The following is a 6,816-nucleotide window of genomic DNA, read 5'->3' on the forward strand; positions in this document are numbered from 1 at the left end:
TATGTAATAAAAAATTATATACATGAGTTATCAGGAACTAATGTAATGAAAACTGAAGAAGCCACAACTCCACCCAAGAACAACATTAATGATAACATCTATCGCTATGTCCTTTTCTGTCCCATTCCCCGCCGTCCCCCCTCTGCCAGAAATTACCATTCTCTTAAGTCTTATGTTTACCATTCTCTTGCTCTTTTGGATACATTTTTTTGCATATCTGTGGAAATGTTTAACCAATACATTATTTATTTGGCTTGGTCTTGAGCTTTGTGAAAAATAGCATCATACTGCATGTGGTCTTCTGTGACTTACTTTTTTTCACTCATTATTATGTTTCACCTGGGTTCTGGCACGTAACTGTAGCTTGTTCATTCTCAGTGCTGTATAATAGTTAATTGCGTGACCATAAAACATGGTATGCATCCATTTATCTGTTGATAGACATTTGGATTGTTTCCAGCTTTTTGCTGTTAGGAACAGTACTACTACGAATATTCTTGTGCATTTCCCCTAGTACACATATACACCCATCTTTCTAAGGTATGTTCTGAGGAATAGAATTGCTAGTTAATAGGATGTGTAAACATTCAGCTCGACAGTATTATGCCAAAATGTAGGTTACCAATTTACATACCTTTCAACAATTTATGAGATCCCATTGATCTACACCCTAGTCAGTACTTGATTTTGTCCCAACTTTTAATTTTTATCATTATAGTGAGAGTAAAATGATATCTCATTGTGGACTTAATTAGCATTTTTCCAATCACTTATGTGGTTGAGCATTTTTTTCATGTTTATTGGCCATTCGTGTTTCTTCTTCTGTGAAATGACTGTTAATGTCTTTTGCCCATTTTTAAAATTGGGATTTTCCTCACTTTTATTGGTTTGTAGGACTTATTTAATTACTTGGATACTCATCATTTGCCCATTATGTGGCTTTTTTTTTCCTTTATGGTGTCTTTGCATGAACAGGAATTCCTAATTTTCAGTGAGTTGAACCATTCAATCTTTTCTGTATAGCCAGCACACTTTTTTGTGTTGTCTTTCCTAACCTACGATCATAAAGACATTCTTTATTTTCTTGGAATACAAGTTTAAAAGTTTTGTTTTTCCTATTTAAGTCCTTAATCCAAATGGAATTGATTTTTGTGTGGCATAAAGGTATGAGGGAGGGAGCCAGTTTCATTACTTTCCACACGGATAGCCTCGGGATCTGTCATACACCAAAGTTCCATTTCTGTATTGGTCCGTTGCTGGGATCTCTGCTATTGGCCAGTATTTTGTCCCTGAGCCAGTATCACATGGCTTTAATTACTTGACTACCTGACTACCTTTAATTACTTTGGTTTCATAAAGAATCTTGACATTTGGTACGGCAACATCTTCCCATCTTATTCTTCTTCAGGAATATGATATATTCCTGGCCCTTTGTTATTTCAAACACATTTTAGAATCGTCTTGTCATGTCCTACAGGAATATTGGAATTGCAACGCATCTATAGATCAGTTTGAAGAGAATCGATATGTTGATGATGCTGAGTCTTCCTAGCTACGAACATGACATACCCTTTCATTTTAAATAAATTCTTGAATGTGTCTTGGGACGGTTTGCTAATTTCCTGCATAGGGTCTTGCATATCTTGTGTTAGACTTATTCCTTGGTATTTATGGTTTTCCTGCTATTATAAGGGAGAGCTTGCCATTTAACATGTTTTATCTCATTTGCAGGTGTAGAGAAATGAAGTTGACTTTTATGTCAATATTCCAGCCATTCACCTTGCTAAACTTTTATTTTTTTAAGCAAACTTTTTATTTTAGACTAATTTTACAGTTACAGAAAAGTAAGTAAAGAGATAGTACGGAGTGTTCCTGTGTACTCCTCACCATGATATATTTGTCAAAACTAAGAAAGCCATATTGGTATATTACTATTAAGCAAACTTCAGACTTTATATGGATTTATCAATTTTCCCACTAATGTCTTTTTTTCTGTTCTAGGATCCAGTTCAAAATACCACATTGCGTTTAGTTGTCATCTCTATTGCCCTCTGCTCTATGACAGTTTCTTAGTCTTTCCATGCTTTTCATGCCCGTAACAGTTTTGAGGCGTACGGTACACTGTCCCTCAGTTTGGATTTGTCTGAAGTTTGCCTCATAATTAGACTGGGGTTGTTTTTGGAAAGAATACCATAGAGTTGAAGTGCCCTTTTCATCATATTATATCAGAGGTATGTGATATCCCCATGACATCATTGATGTTGACCTTAATCACTGGTTAAAGTAGCATTTGCCAAGTGTCTCCGTGGTAAAGTTGTTATTTTTCCCTTTTTATTTTCTGTTCTTTAGAAGAATCTAGCCAACCCTCAAGGAGAGGGAGGAGATTTAAGCTCCACCTCTGGAAGGGGGTGTATTTGCATGTAATATTTGGAATTCTTCTGTAAAAACCACTAATTTCTTCTTATTTGTTTATTTACCTCTTTACTTATTTATTCAGTTGCCTGTTTGTATCAGTATGCACTTGTGCGTATTTATTTAATAATTTTAATTATAAATCCAATACTTTGTCATTTGTCTTGTTGCTCAAATTGTTCCAGCTTTGGCCACTGGGAGCTCTTTCAAGTTGGCTCCTGGGTCCCTTTTCAAATGCCTCCATCTTTTGTTTTCTTAGCCCTGCCTTACCTGCTTTGGCGCTACAAGATGCTCCCTACTCATCTTGTTATTTTCCTGCTCCATCCCTAGAATTGGCCATTTCTCAAGGAGTCCTTGTTCCTTCTAGGTTGTCTGTATATATTTTTTTTAAACTCAATTAGCCAAGGTATAGTACATCATTACTATCTGTATATTCTTTTGTGTTTTCTATGTTGACAACAATATCAGCTATAAATAATGACAACTTGGTTTTTCCCTTTCCAATCTTTATGCCTTTCATTTATTCTTCTTGTGTTAGTGAGATGGACAGGCCCTCCAGTACAGTGTTCAAGAGAAAAGACAGTAGTGGGCATCCTTGTCTTGTTGGGTATTTATTTTAAAGGAAACACCACTAACTTTTTTCCCTGTTTAAAATGATATTTGCTGTAGATTCCTCCAGGTGTTACCAGATTAAAGCAAGTGCCAACCTGTCACTATGCTAAGAAGTTTTTATTATTGTTTTTAAATCACAAAAGGCTGTTGAATTTTTTTTTTGTCAAATACCTTTTCTATTTATTAGGATCATTATGGGTTTTTTTTTCTCTCAGTAATGTAATAATGTGGTGAATGATGTGTATGGATTTTCCTCATGGTAGACTACCTTTGCATTTCTGGTATAAACACTACTTAGTCATGATCTTTTCCTTTTTATACTGTACTAGATTTAGTTTGTTAATATTTGTTTAGGATTTTTGTATCTGTGTCCATGAGTAAAATTGGTCTTTAATTTTCCTTTCTCATGCAATCATAATTTGCTTTTGGCCTTGAGTTCTGCTGGTATCCTAGAATGAGTTAGTGTTCCCTTTTTTACAATATTCTGGAAGATGCTATATGACTTTGGAACGATCTATTTGGTAGAATTCTCCTGTAAAACCATCTTGCCCTGGTGTTTTGCTTTTTTAACATTGAATTAATATTCAACTTCTAAATAAAATCTTTTCAAAAATCTATCTGAGAAACTTGAAATCTGCTCCCATACCATGTTTATTTTATATCAGGTTTTATGCTTCAAGTGGCCACACACAAATCCTGATCGAGACTTTTTAATGATATGTTTCTTCAAATTCTTAACAGTCACCACCACCAAAAATCTCTCTTTGTACAATGGAAGCGATAAAGTATTTGGAGCCAATTTTTAACTTGTTCAGAAGTGTTTAATGATTGAAATGATAGCAGCCTTTTTTGTTTTACTGACAAATATATTGTTAGAATTTCTTGAGACAGTGTGATTAGATTTCAAATCCGACTGAACTCTTTCATATTAATTATTTTGAAATAATGATGAAGCTCTTATTTGCAGAACATGCATCACTGTTAGAACCACCACCCTTCAGCTAGCTTGGACACCATTAAAAGGGCTCATCAGCTGCAAACGGATAGAAGTATCTGGTATTCGTGAAGACAGAGTTTCGGGGCTGCCACCTGGAGCTACGCCCTCCAGAAGCCCCTGCTTGGCCTCCCTGCACCCAACCCCACACCAAGCAGTTACAACTCGGGCTGTGTGTGGTGTTTCTTGGCAACTGGAACGCAGACTCCTCCAGCGGCTCCACAGCCCCCCTTGTCCTCAGTGAGCAGAAGACCACAGAAGCTGGCTCCTGAAGAGGCTGTCCAAGCGATAGAGCTCCTCCTTGGCTCTGCTTAGCGCATTTACCACAGAGGAGTAACTGAGTGCTGGATGTTCCTCATTCCTGCTCACTACCCACGGGGACTGTAGAGGGATTTCTCAGGCCCCATTTCACTAAGGGCCACCCTGTAAGGATCTCTACAGGAGGCCGCCCATAGAGAGAAGGGGCCTGCCTGGGTTCTCCACTGCCTTAAGGCCTACGTGGACACCTCCAGGGCTGAGGGGATCAAAACCTTTTCACCTACCCGTGATTCACATTATCAGCTGCAAAGTTCTGCCTCCGAGTTTGTGTTCTTTTGTTTGTTTTGTTTTGTTTTGTTTTGGGTAGAGTTTTAACTGCTTCTTCCATTCCTGTAGTAACTAGAGGGCTACTCGGGATTTCTTTTTGCTTCTTGAGTCAATTTTGGTAAGTTATCAATTTCTAGGAATCAGTCCATTTTATCTGCATTCTCGAATTTATTGGCATAAAGTTACCTTTTTAAAAAATCCTCTGCTGTATATAATCTGTAACTATGTCTCCTTTTTCATTGCTGATATTGGTTATTTGTGCCTTCTCACTTTTTTTCTTGATCAATCTCACCAGAGGTTTGTCTATTTTATTAGTCTTTTCCAAGAACCAGCTTTCGGCTCTGTTGCTCCTCTCTATTGTGTCTTTGTTTTCTATTTCTTTAATTTCTGCTCTTATCTTTTTTGATCTCCTTCCGTCCACATTTTTTGGATTTATTCTGTTGTTCTTTTTCTGATTTCGTATGTTGGACATGGAGCTCATTAATTTTCAGCCTTTCTTGTTTTATAATGTGTGCATTTAAGGATATACATTTCCTTCCAAATACTACCTTTCTACACATTCAAACATGTCATACTTCATTATTGTTCAGTTCCAAGTACTTCAACATTTCCATCATGGTTACTTCTTTGGTGAGTGATATGGAAGTGTGTTTATAAATTTCTAAATGTGCGGGGAATTTTTAATGTATCTCTTTGTTATTGAAATCTATCTTAATTGCATTATGGTCTGAGGATGTGGTCCGTGTGATAACAACTCTAAAATTTATTGAGACTTGTTTTATGGCTTAGTACATGATCAATATTTTTTAATGTTTCCTATGTGCTTTATAAGATGTATGTTCTCTAATTGTTGAACACAGAGTTCTACATATGTCTATTATCAAGTTTGTTAATTGTATTGTTCAAATTTTCTATAACTACACTGGTATTTTGGTCGTGCTATGCCAGTAATTTTAAGAGGTGTGTTCATTTTCAGCTGTGATGGTGGATTTGTCTGTTTCTCCTTACAGTTCTTTTTAAAAATTTTATATATTTTGAGGATATTTTATTAGGAATATTCAAATGAAGAATTGTTATACATTCCTGGTAAATATGTAATGACCCTCTCTATTCTCGATAATGCATTTTTTGAAGTCTATCTTATCTTACCTTAACACAAGCTTTTCTTCTTGTTCGGATTTGTGTGATATACAATTTTCCATCCTTTCGTTGTTCAACATTTTCATGCCCTTATGCGTTAATTATATCTCTTGAGAATGGCATACAGCTGGACCCTTAAAAAATAATCTAATCTGATGATCTCTTTTAATGGGCAAGTTTAGTCTGTTTACATTTTCTATGATATATTTGGACTTGTTTCTACCATTGTACTTTTTTATTTCTATTTCCTACCACCACCTTTTCTATGCTTCGTTTTTCTCTTTTCTGGCCTGTTTTTTAGTTTTGAGATTTGTTTATTTGCTTTCTTATTCAGTTTTTTCCTCTGTACTGTTTGAAATTTACACATTCTTATTCTTTTTATTATTCTTTCTGTGGTTATCCTTGAACTTTTACCATGCATGTGTAACTTAAAAGGTCTAAAGTTAAATAGCATTTTAACCTCCCTTTTGAAGAATGCAGGAACCTTTAACTCTGGTCATTCCTCTCTTTGCCACATGCTATTGTCTTGCGTATGTTAGTTTGTTTCTTTTTTTTCCTAACCTCACAAATTCTATATCATCATTAGTATTATTTTATATAGACAGTATTTGTTTGGATTTACATGCATACAGTCTTGCATCTCAGACCATCATTCTGGGATCATTTTCTTTTATCATAAATACAGTGTTTAGATGTTCTTTTAGTACAGGTCTCTTGGTGTTAAATTCTCCCAGTTTTTGTTGTTATGTGCAAATGTCTTTATTTTATCCTCACTCTTAAAAGATAATTTGTTATAAGTATTTAGAAGTCTGCTGTTGGTCTAATTGCTATTTTTGGTAGGTATTTTTGTTTTCTTATACTTGAACTACTTTTAAGAAATTCTCTCTCTCTCTCTCTCTCAGAGGGGGATCTGCAGGGGTGTATACAGTTTCATTCTAACATGTTTAGGCGTGTATTTCTTTTTTATTCTTCTTTGGAAATGTGCTTCATGCTTTTTAATTCATGTTTTTCATACTTTCTAGAAAATTCTCAGCCATTATCTTTTCAAATATTGTCTTTCTTCCACCCTTTCC

Source organism: Eumetopias jubatus, unplaced genomic scaffold (genome assembly GCF_037043125.1).
Source record: "Eumetopias jubatus isolate StellerSeaLion01/CBP00866 unplaced genomic scaffold, mEumJub1_p1.0 scaffold_11, whole genome shotgun sequence".
NCBI classification, from domain to species: Eukaryota; Metazoa; Chordata; class Mammalia; order Carnivora; family Otariidae; genus Eumetopias; species Eumetopias jubatus.